Source organism: Biomphalaria glabrata, chromosome 11 (genome assembly GCF_947242115.1).
Source record: "Biomphalaria glabrata chromosome 11, xgBioGlab47.1, whole genome shotgun sequence".
NCBI lineage: Eukaryota > Metazoa > Mollusca > Gastropoda > Planorbidae > Biomphalaria > Biomphalaria glabrata.
The window spans coordinates 7747428-7773321 of NC_074721.1; the positions used below are offsets into that span (position 1 = coordinate 7747428).

The window sequence follows — 25894 nt, forward strand, 5'->3', positions numbered from 1 at the left end:
GAACTGATCAGCACCAGTGTTTTTAAGAGAGTTTTCAACAGCTAGGTTCCTTTTTAGATCTGCACAACTAGTTCTACCATCGTTGTGATTAAAGAAATTCATATTATTACCATTATTAGTAACTAATACCAAGTCACTCTTTGTAGTATCATGAAGAAAATGTTCAAGAATTACAGTTGTCTTTGCTTTTACACCTACACAAGTTTTAGACTCAGTTAACTTAAAAAATCCAATACAATTGCTTATAAAGAAAGGCCGTAGTTGCATGTAGTTTCAGAACGAAACAGCTGGAAGTCACTTACATAGGCCGCGGGATACACATTTGAGACCAAAAGAAATTTGCTGCCAAGGACAAACGTAGACGGCGAACAGAAAATCTAAATCGACAACCGCCGGACAATTGTAATGCCTGCGCAGAGAGTGGCACATATGTAGGTCACAGCTGGGACTGCGTAGCCACGGGAAATACTGCATTCCTCATTAATCTTCGGACTCGAAGACAAGCCTTATTATTATTGTTAATGTGATTTGAAATGTATTGTAGGGATTTGTAAATGGCAAAATGTTCAATTTGCAAATCTTGATTCAGTTCGGTTTGGACAAGGACAGTTCGTTCCGTTCGGTTCGTAGCGATCAATTTTAAAGTTTGGGTTTGGTTCGTTCGGTTTGGGTTCGGTTTGTTTATCTCTAGTTCTTAAGCTTTTTCTCAACTTAAATCGTTTGTTATTGTATTATGTTATAATTGAACGTGAGAGTAATATCTTGTAAAATTATCAAGCAACCTTATCTAGAACTACAAACGAAACAAGTAAAGTAACAATACCTGAGCTAAAGTAATACATTACTGCATAATATTATACTGTTTTACCATCCTAAAATTTACCCGAGAAAAAGAGAAGTCACGATATACATCTATTAAGTTAAATAATTACAGTCTATTAATAAAGCCTATCATTTTAAAATGTGTAGTTAAGGTTCGACATTATCAGACGGTCATAGCTGGCAGATGTAAACAATGCGCATGCGTAAGGATCTTAAATAGAGGGGATATGCTTAAAGTGCTTAGTATAAATATTTTATAATCGTTTATTAATATCCTGTTTTTACTGGAGGAGGTAGGAATTTTTTGGAGAAAAAAATCGCCCTACTAACGAGTGCCCCCCCCCCCCTTTACACTCTTAGCCCACGCTGCACGCTATTATGGTCTCAGAAAGGCATGTGTATTTGTTGCATGGTATTTAATTCAGACAGTGTGTACACACACACACACACATGATGGGAGAACGGAAAAAGAACCATTTGGCAGACTAGCAGGCAACGGAACTTTAAATAGGATCTGATTATTCGCTGTAAAAGTGGATTCCTGATGACTTCATAATGTAGGTACAAATAAATTGAAATATCGATTTGGTTATTTACTATTAACACATTTTAAATTATAGTTTTCAGTACTTGGGGTAATAGAAGTAGAGGTAAGGTCGATTTGAACTAGGGGGTGGCGAGTGGGGTAGCCGTACCGAGGACCGCGCCTTAGAGCGCCCCGCGATAAAGAGAAACTTTTGTGACCATCCATTGTACAAATATTTATGGCCCTGATATGACACTCTCCCACGGCTACGTAAGATGCTAACGCCGCCTCTGTCGCTATTGTCACAATCAATATCGTTATTACCTTGCTAATACATTTTTTTATTTTAAATACTAAGATATTTACGTAGATCATATAAACAATTTTAGTTTATTTCTGAAAGTTTTATAAATATTGTTTAATAACAGTTGTTTTTACTGTCCATCAATAATCTCCCTACCTCTTTTCTTTTCCGCATTTTCCACTCTTTCCAACTATCTAGGATTATTCCCATTAGAAGTACACATTCGTATTTCTTTTACTCCCTTCGATATTGTTTTAATTTCAGATTTTAATTTGAATTCTATTGCAAAAGAATGTTGGTAACTATTTAAATATATGTTTCAATCTATCTTCGAGAAATTGTTGACCTTAACTAATTCTTCATTAGTTTCAGGCCTGTGAAGTTTCTTTCACCAAATTCCACAATCATGATGTTTTTTTTTCATCGCGCGGAGATTGGCGTTTACCATTTTGAATGACACCCCAAAATGACATTTTAGCGGCCCCCGAAAGGGGAAAAGACGTTATTAGTTTTGTGTGGCCTGTATGTCCGTCTGTTCATCTGTCCCGTTTAGATCTCAGAAACTAAAAGTGAAAATGAAAATCAGACATCATGATATTTTAGATCATTCAAAGTTCTGACGCAACGGCTACTTTATTCTTTTCCGAAAGTGAACCATCTAATTTTTAAAATTATATATGCAAGCAGATTTTTTTTAAATTACACAACTTTTCAATGAAAAACTTCAGGGGAAATAAGTCTTATTAAAAGTTTGCAAGCTTCTTCATTTATAAATCAAGCTTCATTCATAGATTCGCCCATTGGTACAAAAAAAAAATACATCTAAGGTCACAATTGAAAAAGTATCAATGAATTATTATAAAATAGATTTTCCATTTATTAACTAAGTCATGAAATAGAATACTGATTCAAATGTTGTTTTTAAAAAAGAATTTTAATACGAACTTGGTTTCAAATGTAAATTTAAAAAAAAACAACGAACAACATTTATACCGCTCAGTTTTCACACATCGTCGTTAGACTATACACATGACGACAAACTAATTTACAATAAATAGAGGCCAGACATAGATCTAGATTTAGATTTAATTGTATGAAACAATTTGAACAAAACTTACATTTTTTATCCATTAGGAAAATAGTTTATCTTCTAACAGCTTAATGATGCAGATTTATTTATTATGTAAGCAGTAGTATCACATCAAGAAGTGAATCAGATGTGAACAGCATAAGAGCACTATAACCCAATAGTAGGTTTACTTATCCTGATCATAATATTGACCTAGATCTAGTAGATCTAGATTCTATTTATAGATTCCCAGATCAAGTCTAGATTCTAGTCTAGATTAGATTATAGATTTAGTTCTGGATCTTTATCTAGAGTTTATTTAGTCTAGATCTAAACCTAGTCTACGATGGCTGCCTGTTCGCGCGGTTTGCGCGCTGGACTGTCGTTTGGATTTATCGATGGTCCCGGGTTAAAACCCTGCCTGCTTCCATCCCCCGTCGTCCTGCGAGATGTTTGGACTAGGACGTAAACTATCTTCAACTCTGAAGGAACATCCGATACATTTAAAACGTTTTACAAACATTCTCTAGGCCTAGCCTAGATTCTAGATCGAGATCTAGTTAGATCTAAATCTTTAAGAGTCTAGATACAGATCTAAACTTGATCGATATCATTGTTATGATAATTATATTCTGTATCGGTTGTCGTTCTTATGTTTACATGTGCTTGTAACTCGTCCGTGAGAATGTGTTCACGAAATGTGTGTTGTGTAGTCATTCAGTGTATTAGAGCCATACTATGAGGACATGGTTTTCGACTCAGTTATCTTTATGTTCATAACAATCATATCTAGAACTAGTCAAGATCTAGTTTCTATATATATTCTAATTCTATATTCTGGATCTAGTCTAGACCTATTAAGTAAATAGAGTCTAAAGCGATTATGATCAGTATTAGTTGGCCTACTAGTGGTTAATAGTGTATTAGCCTATTCTGTTCTCGTGAAAAACCAGTTAAGTTGTGCAGGCTCATTTTTTTTTTATTTCTTACTACGTCTACTCCAATATATTAATCGAAATTGTTGGGAAGAAGTAGGTATCTGGGAGCAGTGGCGTCATGGGGAGGGGGCGAGGGTGTGGTCCGCACCGGTCTACACCATTTTGGGGGTGAAAACCAAGTTGGAAAAATTATAGCTTGGCAAAAGCAGACACATTGAAAAAGATAATAATGAAATCTCGGGATAGATCTTGGAGCAGTCGATACCATTTTGGGGGTGACAACCAAGTTGGAAATATTATAACTTGGTAAAAGTAGACATATGGGAAAATATAATGATAAAATATCTCGATATATTCCCAAATATTTCTTGACACATCTAGATGATGGTTGAAGTGTAAATGATACAGCACATTGTTATACCATTTGAAATATAACAAAAGAAACCTGTTCATGGGATGTTACGTCTGTTTATAATTTTAATTAGGTTATATTATATTATAAAATGTGCAATAACAATTTAATAAATTTAATTAACATTTGGGATTTTACATTTGAGTAGAAATCAGTAAAAGTAGGTAATCAGGAGGTTTCCATGCTGATCTTAGGTGATCCCTTAACGCTATTCTGCTTATTCCAGAAGAGTTAGAAGAGCCTTACCAAAGACGACGTGTTGCACTGCTTACTTTTTTGTGAAAAATAACGCCGAATTTCTTTAAACCATCAAAACATTGGTGAATTTGATGGGGGCCGCCTATGAGTTTGTAAGATAAGGCAAACTCTCTTTGTAATCTTTTTTTCTATATATTTCAGGAATTTTTCTTTTTGAGTTTTCAAAAGATTTTAATAATTTCCGGAGATATCCATGACTTTTTCGTATATTTTGCAATTTCAGGAGATTTCCAGGAGCTCCTGGTAAATCAGAAGGCTGAGGAAATTCTGTTATAAGTTATAAAGCGGTTTAATTTAATAATATACACCTAGAATTAGCACGGGTCTTTTGAAAGTGCGGGGCCCACTGAGGTCGCATATGTTGCATTGGTCTAAGGCCGGCCCTGCAAAATAACGGCGTATTCTTCGCCGTGGGTAGACTAGTATTACAAATTGGCTAAAAGCATACCGTAATAGTTCAGGCCTATTGATAATTAACTAGTTAATGTTTACCAAGCGGTGGTTCTCTCGACGCTTCTATATAGCTCGAAACATGGGCATTATAAAGAAAGCAACCAAGATTATTTGAGTACTTTCACCAAAGATGCTTGCGCTCCATTATTCCATTATGGGTCATACGGTGACAGGACCGCACTACAAACAGCGATGTCCCTTCGAACGCATGTATGGACAGTATAAAGGGACTTCCTAAGGCCCGACAGTTACGCTGGGCAGGGCACGTATCCCGTGTGGGGGACGAACGTATGCCAAAAAACGTTTTTTTTTTTTTTTTGTGAGCTAAAAGGTGGTCGAGGTGGTCGAGGTAACAGAGGTGCCCCACGGAATCGCTTCAAAAACCAACTTAGGCGCCAACTTGCCTTAGCTGACATAGAAGACAGCACCTGGTTGCATGCGGTCTCAGAATGAGACAGCTGGAGGTCACTCACAAAGGCCGCCGGATACACATTTGAGATCAAAAGAAAATCCGCTGCCGAGGACGGACGCATACGCGATAAGAAAATCTTAATCGACCAGATTATGGTAATACTTGACCTGGAAAAATATGTAGGTCACAGCTGGGGCTTCGTAGCCATGGGAAATGCTGCATTCCCCACTAATCTTCGGACTCGAAGACAAGCCTTATTATATATATATATATATATATATATAATCGCTCGGGGTAAAATCTTAACTTTTGATTTGAATGATTAAGATCTAGTTATGTAATTGTTCTATTTATACATTTTAAAAATATAGTTTTGAGAACTTGGGGAAATAGAAGCAGAGCTCAGGTAGGTTTGAACTATTTTGTAGCTTCTTGTCAAGATGCTCGACCTTTCCAAGTAATATTTAACAAAATACCAAAGGCTTAAACATTATTTCAGTTTAGACTTTAGACTCTATTTAGTGTGATACAATGATTTCTAAGGTATCTATTGACTTACTTGTACTCTTTTTTTTTCTTTAGTTTGGTAGAGACAGTAATGGCGGCACCTACTACTTCTACCTCTACAAAGGCTACTCCCACATCATCTTCCTCCCAGAAAACTTCATCAACCTCAATAATAATCACATCGTCTACATTATCAACCATGTCCACAACATCCAGGACTTCCACCAGTTCGTCCAGACCATCAAACGTGACAACTTCTCGGACAACAGCATCGACTGTCTCTGTCCATACAACGCAATCAACTCGCCCTAATGCATCGTCATTGCAACCGTCAACAGCCAGTGTCTTGACAGGGACATCCACTCTCTCAATTCTATTAACAGAACCGACTCTCAAAGACAATATCACGTCACCACCATGCTTTCCAACAGACAGTCCCTTGAATTGCAGTTTCCCAATCAATGACAAACAAGTACAAAGCAATGAAACCAACTTAATTATAGGACTTACAATCGCTTTGTGCCTCTCTGCCATTATTACATTAATGATCGTCTGCTTTGTGCGGCGATTACGTGCTCAAAGAAATGCCCGCCGTGGGGTTAAAAATAACTCTGACATCTTTAACCAATCAGAAAAAGATACACGATCCAGTGTGTATTGTAACAGTTTCATAAAAAGGGACGTCATTTTACCCGTACTAAATAGTTCGACAGATCTCAAATCAGTTCCTTTAAAAAAAGTAGATACTGCATCAATCATTTATAGTCAAGTATCAAAGAAGACATTAGACCATAAAGGCAGCCATGACAATTTTAATGTCTCTAGTGAAATCTACACTGAAGCCGCACCAGATGGGGCTGATACCAAATTATCAGGAACCTATTATGTGCTTGAACAAGATACTAACTACACAGATGGAGAGTATATAAACTCAAACTCTATTCAAAAAGAGAGTTCTTCAATAGACAAAGAAAAAGGAAGGGTCAACATCAATCAAGAGTATATCAACTCAGAATCTCTCAAGAAAGAGATTTCTTTAGTACACAGAGAAGAAGAAATAAACACAGCATTATATAAAAACATACATAAAGAGGAGAATTTGCTAGCGATTGAAAACTCTAGACTTGCAGACGATCGAAATGGAAAGAGCCTACCCCAAATTGTCATGGCAGATCCACGATACTGGAATCAAACAGGAAATGATGATATTGAAAGAAGTTCAGTAATATTGGATTCAGAAGACAAGAATGAAAGAAAATATCCAGAAATACACGTCACTGAAGATTGTTATATTAATGTTCACCATGATAAATCAGCTGCAACCCCAGACAATTCAGTTTTAAACAGTGTTTTAAAAACAAGAGACACATATGCCAATGGAAAACTTTTACAGAAAGATTTGGCTCAAATGGATTACTCTAATGATGGTAGCCAATGGGAATCTGGTAGTAGAAATCCAAGTGACAATTATGCTAAACTACGAGACGTCACTAAACCGTCTAGCGACGACTACGGCCCAATAATGCCAAAAGAACTCGACAACATTAAATAGCTTCTAATAATATTAAAAGAAGGCTTGGAGATTAAGCATTTATGGACTTACTTAGACTTAGGTCCTCCCGCGTCGTTCGGCGCATTGGGCGGCAAGCTGTCTCCATAAAGATCTGTCATTGGTAATGTCTGAAGCCTCCTCCCACCTGGTGTCCACTGTTCTGACGTCCTCTATGAAGGTGTGTCGCCAAGTAATACGGGGGCGTCCCTGTTTGCGCTTTCCTCGTATTGGCTTCCACGTTATCGCAACTCTTGGTGTGCGTAATTCATTTTGACGTAGAACATGTCCCGCAAACCTCATGCATTCGACTCCAAGTTCCGCATAGGATTTCCTTGTTTGAGACTCGATCTGTGTAACTGAATCCCAAAATCCGTCTCAGCCATTTTTGTTGAGGCACATTTAGTCTTTTCTCGATTTGGACAGATGACTTCCATGTCTCACATGCATAAGTAGCAGTTGGAATGACGATTGTGTTGAGAAGGTGTATTTTTGTCTCGAGTCCAATGGCTTGGCTAGTCCAAATAGGCTGCAGCCTTTGGAAAATGCTTCCTACCTTTCCTTGCATTTATGGAAGTTATCTAAAATAAAAATGTATATCAACCGAGGGGATTATGACAACTGACGTCACAGATACCTTCGAGACCGTTAACATTCCTAAAATGATTCTCGTTGCCTGTCATAGGGCGGTACTGCTGCAGACCTGCCCCATCACCAAAAAATTCCTCAGTGGACACTGATAAAGGGACTACAGTGAACCTTGTTTCTCTTGAAAGAAACTCGACCCTGGCAGCGCCAGAGAATAGAATACTCGTTCGTTTCTAACATAATAATAATCTTTATTGTCAATTAGAAAATGTGTCTGACTATAGACCAAAAAAAACAAACATCATTTTAACTATAGAAAATAAAATAGACATCAAATTTTACTGCCTGGTGTAACACAAAGGTTAGGACAAATGTTAGGCTCAAATAACTGGCTGTAGCCAGCACAACACTGTTTGCCTGCCTGCTAATATGAGCTGATGCGGGGTGGGGGCGGCTCTGTGCGCTACATCTAACTCCACCCCCTGACCTTGATACTCGTTCAAGCGAATAGTTTTCACTAATTTTTCGTTTGTGGCAATTCAGAATATTTAAAAAAAAATGTTTTGTTTCATTTATGTTAATATTCTTCCTGGTAGAAAAGTGGATGAACTTTAACCTGTTAGTTAGACCAAGTTTTCATTGTGTTACAGCAGAGGTAGGCAAATTACGTCCCGCGGGCCACATGCGGCCCGCCGAAGCGTTTTATGCTGCCCGCGAACACCTAAAGAAATCAGGTGTGTCCACACATTACACAAATATAAAAATGCAAATATATTAAAAATAAATAATTGTAAATATCTTTAATTTATTAAAACTTTTGATTCTAATCACTTATAATGAAGAAGCTAAAGAAACAATGTCTCTAAATGTTATTCTAATAAGTTTATAAAGTAAATGAAGATTATTTTAAATTTCAATAATTCGGGAAATTCAGTCATAGACACAAGTTCAAGCCAGTATGTATTCAATGTTATGAAGAAAAGTTGAAAGAGTTGGGCTGGCTTGTACAAGATGGCAAGGGTAACAACTGATGGAGCCCCTTGCTTAGACTGATAAAAAGAGGCTTTTTAATAAAATAAAGACAAATTTCCCAACCATAAACTAATAACGCGAAAGTTTACACAAAGCTGCATTGAATACCAAGTTTAAAGGGATATATCCCATTTACACAATTTAGGCAAACTGTGCAGCTGCTGGCCTCGCATAAGACCTCTTATTACATCAAATTTAGAGAGGAAATAGCGAAACCCTGTTATTGTTGAAGTACACTAGGTTTTAAAAAAAGGCATACTTTTAGACTTTTTGAAGTTATATTTTATTTTTCTATTTTATTTGGTGCTACCAAATTCACTTTGCCTAGGGCCTCCAATCAACTAAGGCCGGCCCTGGCTGGCTATTCGGTAACACAGTAGAATCCACTGGCCTAGCATTAGAATAATATGGAATCTCAATGAAGAAATTGTTAGGCTTCTTGAAGAACTGTGTTTCTAATATTTCTAATGAAGAGCTGAAGACTTCATGTTTATCATCGCAAGCATGTGCATCCTAAATCTTTGCAAACAAAGCTATTCCATTTCTTGAGGCCAGCAAGTGAAATCAGGTCTTCTTATTTTCATTGGTGAAGGTGAAACCATTTACCGTGAAATGGTTGAAAAGTACAAGACTTATTTGGATTCCTTGATTGTGGAATTTGAAAGCCAATTTTGAGACGTCAAGAACTTGGAACCAGTTTTCAATACCCTCAGTCAAAAACCTCTAAGCAAATTATGATCTGAAAAGGAAGTTCCAGGCAGCTCTTTCGCGGGAATTAAAAAAAAAAACTTTGCTGATTAACTTTCACATTATTTGGCAAAGCATGTAGGTCACAGCTGGGGTTGCGGAGCCACGCGAAGTACTGCATTCCTCACTGATCTGCGGACTCTAAGACAAGTCTTATTATTAGTATATGACTGAGTCATAAACATCCAGAGAGACAACGAAATTAGAAAGATGGTTGAGTAGCTTTTTACTTAATTGTTATACTCTCATAGCGACAATGAACAAACAACATGGCATTCTTGGTCATGGCAATACCCTTGTGTACTTGCGAGCGTGAACGTAGCGATGGAATGGAGATGTTACAGAAACGATCTACCTAACACATACAGAGACCGCATAAAAGAGAGGTAATAGATAGAGAGATCACAATGGCGATTTGGTCCAAGATGACCTTCTGACCATAGTAAAAAAAAACGCATACTAAAACTGTACGGCTATATCACGAGATCCTCAAGCTTCGTAAAGACCGGAAGAGAACAGTGCCATGAATAGAAGGAGAACCGCCAGAAAAAGTGATGGTAAGACAGGATATGGTAAGACAGGATATGGCAAGACAATGTGTGGTAAAACAGGGTATGGCGTCTAATCCTGGCAAAAGACAGAGAAGAATGGATGAAGAGACAGGCCATGCGTGGTGCCTCAACGGCCCAACAGACTAAGGCAGTGTTTCTCAAACCTTTTCCTGTAGAGAACGTTTCGCACATTCTGAGTAGGATATTTAGCGGAACACTTTGCTATTTTTTTTAGACCTATTAATTTAATTATAATTAATTTTTAGACAGATAAATTAAAATGGTGGCCTACTAGTTAATTATTCCTGTAGTTTATGAAACACCTATTCAAGACTTGCGTAACATCAGCGAAAAAAAATGTTTGGGATACACTGGACTAGTTGGGTGTGGCCCACTGAGTCAAAAAGTAAACCTAAACCTGAACTCGATCTAAATTAAAAGAACCAGGCTTTAGTATTAGTCACGTGACAAGAAACTTTCTCTGCAGTGTGATGAACATGTCGATGTTATCACGTGACCACTCTGGAGGCCCATCGAAAGAAAAACGAATATTTTGAACATCTGGATTGTCATGGTAGACATTGACATAGACGCCTCTGGCGGGGTGCTGTTGAGCCGATGCTTCTTGTCTCAGTCAGACCTTGTTTTTATTTTTAACACTTCCTCTATTCAGCTTGCAAATGTATGTAAACTGGGAAAAACTGGGCACAGATCTCGAAGGCGACAAAAAATGATATTTATGTGATACTTAAAGCTTATTCTTGAAACGATCCGGTCTAAAGAAAATACATTTCCTTACGAAGTTCTTTCTTGTGTGTCATATACAATCTTCATCTTTTTCGCCTGACACCATGTTTTTTTTTTGTTCTGTACTAATCCCCAGATTTGAAAATTTGCTTTCAACAAAGGTAATACTGGCTTCAGCGATGTCCTCCAGACTAGTAGTTAAAAATGTCTTTTTAACTAAATTAATGCTTTTAGTATCTATTAGTTTGGATCAGTCATGTAATGTTTTTGTAATAGATCTAGACCAGGGGTGGGCAACATTTTTGTATCGAGGGCCGCATTAAAAAAAGTTTGGTAATGGCGGCCGCATATATATATATATATTTATGTGTGTGTACCCAAATAGTGTGAACAGCAGCAAAGTTTTTTATAATGTGGACATACAGCTTCTGGCACCCATAAAACTACCGTGGTAGTGATGACTGGAACTTCTCTTTGCTTTCAGTTATGTCCTCTGGAGCTGAATCGGCTTCTCTTAATAAGTGTTGTACTTTAAATCCTTTTTCACTCAATTTTGTTTCACCTTTCAGCAAAGGAAAATGACAAAAAACTATTTCTTTTGCTTGCTTGTAGAAATGGGGAAAGTCTGATTTGTAAAGATGTAACATGCATTTACATTTCATATACAAACAATCAATTGCAATAGCAATTATGAAAAAAACATAAAATTTGTCTTCAACTCATCATTACAAATATTGGTAACAAAGTCACAGTCAATGTCCATCAATTAACATAACAATTTCATCATTGAGATTTTATATTCTTCTCCTTTGCCTTGCCCATACTAAGCTAGCGGATGCATTGGATTATTTATTCATAAATCAGCACTAATAAGTAATATTGCTATCGCATTTCACAAGACTAATTGTTTCAATTATAAGCAGCTTTGTGCAAACTTTCCTGTTTCAAGTTTATGCTTTCAGTCTAAAATCGACCTCCATCAGTTGTTACACTTGCCATCTTGTTCCAAGCCTACCCAACACTCAGAGATTGTGTCTTGAATTGAGTGTATTGATGTATAGCCAATAAGCATAATCTTCGTTTACTTAAAACTTTTTATAATGAGACAGTTTCAATAACTAACATAATAACTAACAATACCAACGTGGATTGCACCAGAATGTGGAAATTAATTACGGAGAGAAAGAGTTAAGTTAAATTTTACCTTCTCCCTGAATACACTTGGTGATGAATGAATCGAACATCAATGTAAGAATTTACTACAAACTATATTTCCAAGTATATTATACAATTTATAAAATAATCTTTTTACGAAAAGATAGGAACCTGCCGAGTTCTACTACAATTAGCAATTTTTTGGGGGGCTGGTGTAAATAGCAATTTTTTATAAAAAGGTTTGTAAAAAAGAATGCCTAGAAACTTCAACTTCCTAATACCATAAAGAGTTATATATCAATTACTTACAGTGGTTTCCCATTCCTACACGACCATAGAGTTAAATTACCGCCAAGTTATTTAAATCCTGCTGCGGCCGGTAGTGTGAGGAGTCAGCTCTGTTGCTTGAGAGGAACCAAGTGTTGGGTTTATATTTTTTGTTCTTTACAATTATTTATGTGATATATGAATAAATTTACAATTTACATTTCAACAATGCTGCAATGTAAGTATCACATTTCTTACCATAAAAAAAATTCATTACAAACAATATTGATAAGCAAAATAATAATATAAAAACAAGATAGTGTGAGTTTTCGTCTAGACACAAACCCGTAAATGGCCACTGCAAAATAATTGTACGTTACGTTAGAAACATGTTCTTACATAAATTACAGAAACTGTTACCGATTAATAAAACTCCCAATTAATTCCTTTTTAGAAATTCCTATTTTCACCTAGAACAGTTGTCATGATGTAGTTTTAAAAAATGGTCGAAACGGACCTCGAAAACGGCTCTAACGATTTTTCTTGAAATGTGTATATCTTTGTGAAAGGAATTAGTGGCCACACATGAAAAACTCTGATTTGACCGTTATAATTTTTAAAAATATAATCTAAAATTTAATTTGGTCAGGAGGTCTAGACATTCGTTATCACTCATCGCGTATTACCGCATGTATTCATTAAAGAATTAAATCAATAGATAGATGTTATAGACGACTAGGAATATTTTGCGCATCATATTCTAAGCCTGGATCTATAAGCCTATCTTCAAACTAGAATCATCTATTTCATTTATCTAGATCCAGTATTCTTGTCTATAATACTGTCTTTTAATGTTGCTATGTCTGGATCTGTATCTCCAAACTAAAACTATATTCTAAATACTGTAATAACTGAAGGGAGGCAACTCAACGAGACATAGACGTTTATTTACACGGAGACATGACAAACACAAAGGGCATCTGCCTTGAGTACAGCAACTCCATATTGGCTCTCTACTTGGGCGGAAATCGTTAGTCTCTTATGTCAACATCCGACTTGTCTGGTCACTGATAGTGCGCACCTTCTTTCTGCACTATCTTGGATGGCGGTGCGCATGGCAAAGTCATAACATTGCCCCCGTCTTAGCACTTTTCGTCCCGAAAAGAAACAGTGCAGCTGAGGTTTGACAGTTCAGGTGGAGGTCGATCAGTGGGAGCCACAGGCGGCAGGGAGCGTGTTCCCCACGAAACCATCCGCATTGTTTTCTTCCAGTGCCGCTTTCTCTTTCTCCAGTTGACCAGGCTGTTGTTGCGATAATGACGTGGCCGTTTGACACACAAAGAGATATTGTCGAGCACTGTTTTCTTCAGCACAGCCGTTGATCGGACACGCTGTCTCAGCAGACCTTCCCGACAGACGCCTCTCAAGGGAGCTGCAGGTTCGCTTGCAGCCACGTTGCAAACAAAGTCCAATGCACCGCAGTCATCCTCAGACAACAGTCTCACGTCCAGAAGATAGGTCTCTTCAGGTTCAAGTGGAAAATGTCTTTCTCTTGACAGCTCAGATTTAGAGTGATTTGATTGACATTCATCTATGCCAATGTCGATGATGATGGTAGAAGTACATATGCCCTGTTGGTGGTTTTCTTGGCATCTAAATTCTATGTGTGATGCGCCGCACGTACAGTTCATGCTAAACTTCTGGATGCTGTTGTCAAGCTTCGAATTTCCCTCGTGAGCACCGTCAGATAGGCAGAGGTCTTTAAAGTCCACAGCAACAGGCTCGAACGCAGACCCAACGTTGTCTTGATCTGTCCGGCTCATTGAGGTATTAGTAACAGGTACAACAGGAACAAACGCTTCAGGCACATAATAGACTTCAGTTAAGGTACTGGTAACAGGTACAACAGGAACAAATACTTCATTTGTCTCTTTCCGTTTGACTCGGTACATCTCGTTGAGATTATCACAGCAATCGTTGTCACGTTTCTCGTCTTGAAAGTCACAACCACAAGACTTGCCCACAACACAGACACAGACGGCGCTCAAATCCCCAGCGTCTCCGTCACCACTGTTTGTGCAACCACAGTCTTGACCACTCAACTTCTTGACCAACGAGTCTACAGGCAACTGCTCCTTTACCAACGAGTCTACCCCTTCTTTCATTCGAGACACCATTTTATCTACCTTGTTCCCCATACTGTTAATTTATTCACACATTGCTTCATTTATCTTGCCAATAAGCTCATAAATCTCCGGTTCAATTTCAAATAAATAGGTATCTGGATCTTCGTCTTCATCTATCAAGGCTTGCCGGAGACGAGCTGTAAGCACCTCCTTGGTACCACCAATTATCTCATATCGGTTACGAAGTTCCTTCCTAAGCTCTCTAACTGAGAGTTGGTCTAATCGTTTCAAAGCTGCCATTGTAAATCCTACCTCCTCTCGTTGAGTTGCCTATAATCCCACTTCTGACAACCAATTGTAATAACTGAAGGGAGGCAACTCAACGAGGACATAGACGTTTATTTACATAGAGATATGATAAACACAAAGGGCATCTGCCTTGGGTACAGCATCTCCATATTGGCTCTCTACTTGGGCGGAAATCGTTAGTCTCTTATGTCAACATCCGACTTGTCTGGTCACTGATAGTGCGCACCTTCTTTCTGCACTATCTTGGATGGCGGTGCGCATGGCAAAGTCATAACAATACGTTAAACCATAACTTTTTAATGGGAGAGGGGATTGGGGCGGGGTAAACAAATATTTTTAAAACCTAGTATTCATTATTATTCAAAGTCAAGTAATCACTCTTACAAAAAGCCCACAAGTTCATAAAGAAGGCTTTGTCTTTAAATAAAAACACAACAATTGTATGTTTGAAAACAAAAGCGCACGATCCATAACAAATATGCCACATATTCAGCGTCTCATTCAAACATGGGCGTAGCCAGGATTTTTTTTCGGGAGGGGTTTTGGGGGGGGGGATTCCCCCCCACGCCCCCCCCCCCCCCGCGAAAAAAAATTATATATATATATATATATATATATGTGTGTGTGTGTGTACATAATTAATCTTTATTACACTCTGACCCTTTCGGAAGACGTTTAATGTGCCCTAGAATAGATTCTTCCTGGAATTAGTGGAAAACTTGTAGACTCCCCGCCCTTGCTAGCAAGGGGGTATGGGGGAGCTAGCAGCGCTCCCCCAGCGCGGGGCACTATTTCTGGTATTGAAAGCCAACAAAATGCATATTCTGAGGTATCTACAGTGCATTATCTTGCTATTAAAAAAGTTTTATTTCAAAAACCTAATGTGCTATTCTTACTGACTTAGACCCTCTCGCGCCGTTCGGCGCATTTTCCGGCAAGCTGTTTCCGCGTAATTCATTTTGTCGGAGAACATGTCCCGCAAAACCTCATGCGACGCTCTGTCACAACCTTACTAAGGGTTCGAATCCCAGTTCGGCATATGATTTAAAATTCTTTGATTTAGACCCGATCTCTATGACTGACTCCTAAAATCTGTCTTAGCCATCTTTGTTGAGCCACATTTAGTGTTTTTCAATTTGGCAGAAGACTATTCACACTTTATTACTGGAGCCCAAGCCACTGGTAGAAATTTGTAACCTTTCTTGGCTACGCTCCTGGAATTACATGCCTGTATTTCGCTTTAGATTTTATATCGAAAAGGAAAGTTTTTTCGTCAAAATCATCTGTTGAGGGGTTTTAAATTAAAAATCTCTGGAGTTTTTTTTTTTTTTTTTTTTTAAATTCAAAACCCCATTTAGCTACGATCATAGAATTTGGTGACTGTAGTTTGCTTTAAAATAATATTGAAGAAGTAGGTTTTCAACTCTAAACGCTCTGTAGGGGAATTTTAATCTCAAAACCATCTGGTGGGGTTTTAAACTTTAAAGAAAAAGCCATCTGGAGGATGGGGATTTAAACTCAAAACCCCCTTTGGCTACGCTCATAGCATTTTGAGTGCCTAATTTGCTTTATTTTTTTAAATATTGAAAAGGTAGTTTTCAGCTTCAAACCCCGCTGGCAGGGGGTTTTAAACTCAAAACCCTTTTGGCTACGCTCATAGATTTTATAGTGTGTAATTTGCTTTTTTTTATATTGAAGAGGGGGTTTATCGTAAATTTTGGAGGGGGTTTTAAAATCAAAATCTTCTTTAACTGTGCTGTTAGAATTTGGGGATTGTTGTTTGCATTTTTTTGTTTTGTTTTATAGAAGAGGGGGATTTAACTACAAAAACCTCTGGTAGGGGGTTTTAAACTCAAAGCCCCTGGTGGGGGGTTCTAAACTCAAACCCCCCCTGGTAGAGGGATTTGTATCTCAAAACCCCCTGATAGGGTTTTTTTAAATCTCAAAACCCACTGGTAGGGGGTTTTAAACTCAAAACCCCCTGGTAGAGGGTTTTTAACTCAAAACCCCCTCGGCATTGCTGTGGTAAGTGATGATTTAGTATTAAAATCTCACCTAAAATAAACAAAATGAAAGCAAAAACCAGTCACTTTATTCCGTTTCCCCCCCCCCCCCGGGGGGATTTCATTTCGGGGGGGGGGGGTTGAACCCCAAGAACCCCCCCCCTGGCTACGCCCATGCATTCAAATATTGTGTGACAAATTTGTGGCATTCACTTTACATTAACTATGAAATTTTGTATAAATCAGTTTTTAAATGTATCTAACATACACACATTTTGTTTTCAGATATATTTTCAAGTCTTGTATGTATTCATCTTGTATTGTCACACTACTGTTCAGCAGAAGATTGCAGATATCAATTATTATTGCCAAGCTCTTGCTATATAGATAATAGGTAAGAAATATAGTGGGTTTTTTTTTTTAATTTCTTTTTTGATTTCGCATATGTTATTGCAGTGTTTGCCAAACTATTCGATCAACGGAACACTTCTCACAATCTGAGAATCTAGCGATACACTTTCCATATTGATATGTTTGGATTATTTTCTTTTTATAAAAGATAAACACAGCGCATTGTATCTGATTACATCTGATCAAACTCAAATGCAAGTCTCTTGTAGAAATGAGTATGACGGCAATTTAAAGACAGATCAAGAAACTATAAAAAAATAATAATCCTATCTATATACAGACTTTATACGTAAATACCCTCATTCATTCATTCATTCACTGACCTATGGTTAGTTCTCTCACTTGCAGTGGACTAAAAAATATGATATTTTAAACTGTTGTTACTAGTCTTAGGTCTAGAACATGTAAGACGTAATTGTCTTCTTTTTTGAAGTAACGTCTGTTTTTTACAAGATAAGAGCGTTTACCTTTTTACTATTATTCTTATAAGTAAACAACTGTTTCACAATTGTTAACTAAGACAATATTCAGCCTGGTGATAAAAATATAATAAAAATAAAAAATTGGCATAGTAATCTAATAGAATAATTCTTGTATTGTAATCTAAAAAAAATCTCAGCTAACTGGCTACATCGGAAAGCTTGAAGTTGACCGTTATATTTTTGTTATTGTTGTTGTTTTTTTTCACAGTAAGATTGATTTTGGCTGTAAAAATATCCAGACAGCTATGACAGAAAATTTCAGTTAATTGTCGGCCGCAGAATAATAGATCAAAGTATTCAACACATTTCAGCACTAACGCAAACTAGTGAGAAAGAGAAGCTATTGTCTTTTACTAAAAGTGAACGTGTTTGGGTAGACTGCCCTCCCTTTTGAAACAAACTATCATTATTATAAAGTTTAGAAGTAGTAATAAGGGACACTCCAGACTAGTAGACTAAGCGGTGGCGAACGAAACATTTAAGGTACATTTGACTGGTACAGTGCAAAACAGTTCCTTTAATGTAGAGTCTTTCAAGCTTAATGAAGAAAGAATGTTCAATTAATGTTAAATATGTTTCTAGTGTTCGTAATCTAGAATGTCAACTAGTGACGCCATATATATAGCTATATCTATTCAATATCTATTTTAGCTTCTGTGGTCTAAACTGTAAGGACGCATAGACAGATCACACAAATGTAATAGCTCCTATTGCCCTCTCGGGGGCCGCTTAAAAAATAGAAGGAAGGAGAGCACACAATATGACGTAATTAAAATTAGTCCAATTATACTATTTGAATTCGTACACAGTAACAGCCAACTTTAATCGATTTGGAAAAATTCTTAGTCTAGACGAAATCCATATCTAGATCTGCAATGCACATCTGCTATCGTATTGACCCATATTAATAAATTATTCATTCAGTTTTATTATCTTTTGTTTTTTCCACCTTGTCTAGATGTAGATCTAGAAAGAAAAATTTTTTTTTTTTTAAATAAAAAAACAAACTGCAACGAGAGAGAGTTACGTATCAAAAACCAAAGTGTTAATAAATGCTTCAAAACTGTAAATACTGTATTGTGCTATTAATTAATGGCTTGTCGACTCTATAAAAACGTAACAATAGTACGTAGCAAGGAATGAAAAATCGTTTTGGGGAAAACTAGCTAGTGCTGATTCGATCGTATTTAGTGCTTTTAGTTGTACTAGGTACACGGTAAGAAGTAATTTGTTAAATTTTCATTTATTTTCCTCTAAGTGTATGGATTAGTAATGAGTCCTTGGGTGATCGAATTTAGAAATTTGTAAAAATTACATTCTTGTTCACTATAAACAAACACGGGATCTCATATTTATAACGGCACGAGTGAAGATGGCTTACCAAAATATCTAGTTTGTTATCGCCTTTGAATGTCATCATGACGGTCCAGAGTTCCAACCCTGCCTGCCGTCCTTCATAACGCATAGACCAGAACGTAACTATCCTACTTTTACAAGTAACGTTCTAAAGTGATAAATGAAAACGCCATGAAATCAAGACAGCACAACAATCCTCGGTACACTTTTATTGCTACCAATGCTGCACCATTGATACACCCTTACTATGCGCAAAAGAGATTATTTGAATTGACATCTTCATAATGAATAATAAACAGAGTTGGTTTGTTTTAGTATTATCTTGCTCTCTTAACAACTGAATATATTTTTAATGTCTCGGGGTAAACAGAAGGATTAATAACAAAGTTTTATTTGATCTACAGATCACTTTCAGATGTCAGCCTACCTTGTACACTTGAAACATGTAGCAATGCAGAGTACACGTGTGCCTATAACGGAACTGGACAAGACTTCAGTTATTTAGTTTTTTATTGTAATTCAATTAAAGCTAACAGCGAAAGGTTGAATTGTACATTTCGTAGAACATCATGGATATTATATAATAACATTACAGCCTTGTTTAATGTTTGTTTGATTAATGAAGCAACCTGTAACATACCTAAACAGTATCTGGCTAATTGTGCTTTAAACAGTTTTAGTACTAATACCACTCATGCATCTACTAGCGCATCTACAGCTATTTCCGTAGTAACGACAACGAAAATCACCACATCATTGGCCACTAGTCCACCCACACCATCACCTCTTAGCACATCAACAACCAGAGCAACAACAACTGAATGGGTTAAAACTACATCGCTCGAGTCAGCCACAACAGCAACCAATATTTTTTCAGCGTCTCCCACAAAAAATGCGAGTCAGTCAGTCAGTCAGTCAGACATTAGCACTATCCATGTCTCATCACATTCAGACACACAAGAAGCAACTGAAAACAACAAACTTATAATAGGATTACCAGTAGCTTTTGGCATAGCATTTCTTATATTAACTCTTGTCTTTATTGTAGCATTCGTGCATGATAAGAGAAACAAATCTAGATCTAGAAAGAAAATGAATGCGTTAAATACACAGTTGAATCTTAGATCATCTCAGACTTCTATACTTGCAATAACAGAAACAAATTCAGATCCATGTAGTCAAGGATATACTGTAGATTATGCTAATCATCAGGCTGAACACAAAACTCAAAATGATGGTTTATCAGTATATACCAATGAAAATAGTCTCTCGAGCAATTATTCTAGAGTCATTGGTACACCAAAAGGAGTGACCCTTAATAAAACAATGACGCATTCAGAGCCTCTGTTAGTACAATACTCAATGGTTAAAAAAACACACAATAATGTTGGTAGTGCAGGTAACCCATCTGTTCAGCCAGGTTACGTCAGTAACAACCTGTACGGCAAAAGCGGAAGTAAGTTACTGACAGAGAATGACACGACATATCACGAAACGAAAACTGAAGCCCAGACACAAGTGAATTACTCGAAACTTTTTGAAGTGTCAAGAGAAACTTCTTCAGAATATGCTGCAGTTTGTAATGTCAAACATATAGACAACCAGTCAGTTCATCTGTAATAGAGTTAGAAGAAGTCGGTTCCTCTACAATATCTTTAGACAAGCAGTCAGTTCCTGTATAATTGCTTTAGTTCTTCTATAAAAGCGTTAGATAAGCAGTCAGTTAATATATAATAAACGATTGAAAAGCAGTCAATTCCTCTTTTTACTGCACATTCTGACTCAAATTTTGTTGTCAACATTTTACAACTTTTCTAAAGAAAGACGCTTTACAATTTTAAACACTGTATCGTTGTAAAGAGGAAAACAAGAACTATCTAGCACATGATTAATATAAATCACATCATTCATATAAGTCACATCATTTATATAAGTCATATCATTTATATAAGTCACATCATTCATATAAGTCACATCATTCATATAAGTAACATTATTCATATAAGTCACATCATTAATATAAGTCACATCATTTATATAAGTCACATCATTTATATAAGTCACCTCATTTATATAAGTCACATCATTAATATAAGTCACATCATTCATATAAATCACATCATTCATATAAGTCACATCATTCATATAAGTCACATCATTCATATAAATCACATCATTCATATAAGTAACATCATTAATATAAGTCACATCATTAATATAAGTCACACCATTTATGTAAGTCACATCATTAATATAAGTCACACCATTCATATAAGTCACCTCATTAATATAAGTCACACCATTCATATAAGTCACATCATTTATGTAAGTCACATCATTAGCATAAGCCACATCTTTAATATAAGTCACATCATTAATATAAGTCACATCATTAATATAAGTCACACCATTCATATAAGTCACCTCATTAATATAAGTCACACCATTCATATAAGTCACATCATTTATTTAAGTCACATCATTAGCATAAGCCACATCTTTAATATAAGTCACATCATTAATATAAGTCACATCATTAATATAAGTCACACCATTCATATAAGTCACATCATTAATATAAGTCACACCATTCATATAAGTCAAATTATTAATATAAGTCACACCATTCATATAAGTCACATCATTAATATAAGTCACACCATTCATATAAGTCACATCATTAATATAAGTCACGTAATTTATATAAGTGTTATAAGCCTTTGTTCTCTACTCATTTTCAGTCCTTTTTGTTTTGATAATCTTGTAACTTCTAATATCCATTTTGGAAATAATTGGAGGATATAACTCCTCATTTGTTTACAACACAAAAATAGCATAGTGTACCTTTTTTTATGTCTATAAAAGTATGGCGACAAATTGCTGTGACAGTAACACTGTAACACTGTTACATCGATAATTATTAATGCCCACATTCTTTTAGCACTTAATTCTGTGAAGACATAATCGTTGTATTTCGTTTATTTATTATAAAATATGAATTGCAAAAATGTATGTTTAGCCTTTATGAAAAGCACTTATTGTTTAAAAGCTTTTATTATCGATCACACTAGTCCTCTGAAAAAGCATATATAGTTTATTGAATAAATTATGTAACAAAATAAAGATATACGATCATATTTATGCAAGAATGTCATACTATTGAACGTGTCAAGACCTATAAAGATATTTTAGTTTTTCATTGAACAATTCAAAGATCAGCGCTTCTATTATTACTACTATTATTAAAGCCATGTTTTTATCAATAAAATTTCAAAAGTATTTGTTGGAAAGAATATATATATCATTATAAGCTTGAAAATAAAAAAGAACAGATTATCCTTTAGTATTTTCCGACCATTTCTTAAAAAAATTAAAATTATGCTCAAGTTTCAACTATCGTTATTTATTTTGTTTTGCGTAAAATTTGGTTATATACTCACTATTCATTATGTTTTCGATTATAATGTTTGTATATTTGAATAAAAATCTCACAAAAATGTTTGCTGATGATGTCAGGGCTTCAATCCTGTGTTATTAGATGTAATCAATGTATTGGTAATTAAACAAAAATCACTAAATTTACAAAGCCTTCAGGACAGAAGACTCAAAAGTAAAGTAGCAATTATACATAAAACACTGAACCATAATCTTCAAATACAAAATTTAATAAAATACTCTGAAAGACACAAAGATAAAGGCACATTCCTCATCCCATATGCTATGACAAATTTGTACAAATACTCCTTCTTCCCTAGTGCTATTAGAGCATGGAATGGGTTGCCTTAGCTAGCCAGGAAAACCAGTGACTTGTCAGAATTTAAGTCATTGGTTAATAAGCATGACTAAATGCATGACGCGTAGGACGTAATCATCTTCTTTTTGGAAGTAACGCCTGTATTATATAAGAAAAGATAAGAAACAATATTAAATAATAAATATAAATTTTATGACAATAGCTGTAAGTTTATTTGAATAAAGCTACTCTCTTTTGGGTTGTAATTACAAATACATTTTTAATTATATTAATCCCTAGGTTCAGTCTAAGCACACAAAGTCTTACAAAAAGTAATAACAATAACCACATGCATAATAATTTAAAAATAAAGTACGAATTTAAAACTATGCTATTAAGGGGTTACTGGATAGCGAAATTTATTTTTTTTTATTTTTGCTTTAACTTAATAACTATTGTTATATTATATCATATGACAACTCAATAATAAAAAATATATATTGAATGTTGTCTAATGTTTCCGGGTTGCCATGGTAACGGCAGCCATCTTGAAAATAAACAAAAATTAGTTCATATAGGAAAATTCTAAAGTCATTAAAACTAGCTGATTCTCTGTATTATTTATCTCTGAATATGTGTACCAATTTGACACATTTATCTCTATTAGTTCTAGAGATTTTAGAAATATGTTACAGGGGGGGGGGTCACAAAAAATGCATTCACTCAAAAACAGTGAATTTGTATGAAAAAAATATGGAAAATAGTGTTCACCACGCATCATTAAAATGCTTTTTTTCAATAAAAAATGCTATTTTTTAGAAAATTTTTGGTGCCAGTTTATAAAATACATGTCCACCTATTAATTACACCAAAATTGAAAAATCGATTTTTTTTACCCAAAATCGGATCCAGTAACCCCTTAACACAATAATAACGATAAAGGTAAATGATGCGAATAATGTGAATAATGTGTAATAAAAATAAAGTACCCGGTGACCGAGCCTCGCTCGTTTGAATAATTGGTTGAGGATATGTATTTACTTATTTGGATCGGGCAAAGAAATGTTTTAGTATACTGCTGTAAGCCGTGTCAAGTTTTTTGGCGTCATGGAAAATGTTCATTCATAAAAACATTCAAAATTAATTTTTCGCTACTGAAACATTTTCAAACCGATATAACGGTTGACCTCGAGTTTTCCCCTTGTGGTCTATATACATATACGTTAGTTTGTTTCGGATGTTCCTTCAGAGTTGAAGATAGTTTACTTCCTAGTCCAAACCTCCCGCAGGGCGAAGGGGGATGGGAGCGGGCAGGGTTTTAACCCAGGACCATCGATAAGTCCGAACAACAGTCCAGCGCGCAAACCGCAAGACCAGGCAGCCGTTGAAATTTTAAAGAAAATCGTTAGAGCCGTTTCGAAAAAAAAACTAGATACATGCATACATGCAAGAACTGCTCGCTTAAGAGTATAGGATATATTAAAATACTAAATTCTAATTACATTCATAAAAAACTAATTGAAGAACAATTAATGTAATAAGATACTTCTATGATGAATGAAAAAACGAGGACAAGACACCGACAATGACTTTAAAAATATCAACTGTTCCACCAACTTGCATCAAATATTCTTCACTTTCAAAAGATTACCTCAGAAACTGTTAACAGAACACCAACTCTAACAAATGCAATCAAGGACTGTCACTGAACTTCTGAACGTCGACATTGGCAATGGTGGCGACTACACTGTTAAGGGCAACTCCTGTACCGACAATATTAACCCAACGTGAAAATGTGTAACGCCAACACTGAAACCCTATAGTATAGAAATAAAAAAGACTCTAACATTTAATCTAAAACTATAATTACGAACGAATTCGCATAAAAAGTACAGCAATATGAAAAATAAACTCACCCTAAAGTGCCCTAGACCGGGGTCAAGGAGTCCTACCAAAGAATAGGTCCAAGATAATATGGCAATGTCCGTCCTCTAGCTTAGAAACCAAGAAACTTTTCAAAAGTAATTATTTTAATTATTTTTATTTTACTAGGCTTACTAAAATTAAAACAACAACAACAAAAATTTTTAAAAATCGAAATAATGAAATGTTTTTAAAAGCAATTCAACAGGTTGTGTACAATATTTATTGTAAAAAAAATATTACATTGATATTGTTACGCCGGATTTGAGGGGGTGAATATTTCTAAACTTGTTTTGGTGACTCAACATCTAAGCTTAGGCGTAAAAATTATAATTGATAAACAAAACTTCTAAAGAATTGGATAAAAAGATGAATACTCTCACACACGAAACTTGATATTAAAATGCATAACATAATTCTAGTTCAGAATCAAATCCACAGAAATAACGTAACACTAACTTGAAATCGTGAAATCTCTAAATCAGTTTTACTTTAATTTTTACCAGTGGCGCATTCCCCGACTCGCCCTTCCGGCCCCTCCCTCCCCCCCCCCCAAAAAAAAAAAAAAAACTCGTTTGCGCCCAACTTAGCCAGCTTGGGTCTGAAGGAGATCTGTATGCTCCGAAAGTGGAATGCAGGAAGATTTAAAGGATGTAATGAGAAGAAAAATTCAGACATCTAATTCTAACACATTTTTCCAGTTTTACCTATATATTTAAAATATGTATAAAAATGTACATAATAAATATTTATTAAACCTAGTCCGTTTAATCTTTTCTGTCAGAAAGCTTGTTACATATCGCAGAGACTGCAAGTTCCTCCTCCAGAAAGGTAGGCGTTTAGAAAAGTGAGCGACCTGATTCCGAATTTGAGGGCTAAGGCCTCCACAGCCTCCTAAAGCAAGTACTGTAACCACTGTTCCAGGGAGCTGCTTGTGAAAATAGGTTTATAGTTATTTACAAACATTTCTTTCTACAGACAATAAAGGGGACAAGTTCAACATCTATCTCCTTATCAGTCAAGTAAAATTTCTTTCCCTTATTCGAAATACCAAAATGCCCGCCAAAATAATTAATTACCAATAGTCAAATGACTAATTGTTAATATTTTTTTTAGCGTCGGCAGATGAAAAAAAATAATTGTGCGAAATCTCCGCTTGATCCGAGATTGGGTTTGGGAGAATTAAAGTGTACACGCTTTTTTTTCCAGAGACA

The 25894-nt window shown here is 35.8% G+C and overlaps 1 protein-coding gene across 4 annotated transcripts in view; it reads left to right on the forward strand.

Annotated features, from left to right (window-relative positions):
* LOC106051639 (putative uncharacterized protein DDB_G0277255) overlaps positions 1–22456 on the forward strand; it is a 32424-nt gene extending 9968 nt beyond the window's left edge. The window contains exons 1-4 of one of the 4 annotated variants that reach the window (XR_008773703.1): positions 1208–1383; positions 5777–12575; positions 17061–17169; positions 19429–22456. The gene's annotated coding sequence lies outside the window, so the exon portion shown is untranslated. Of the gene's footprint in view, positions 1–1207; positions 1384–5776; positions 12576–17060; positions 17170–19428 lie in introns of those variants that run through there. The other 3 variants (XR_008773702.1, XR_008773700.1, XR_008773701.1) reach the window with 3 other exon arrangements.
* Positions 22457–25894: the final 3438 nt, after the last annotated feature.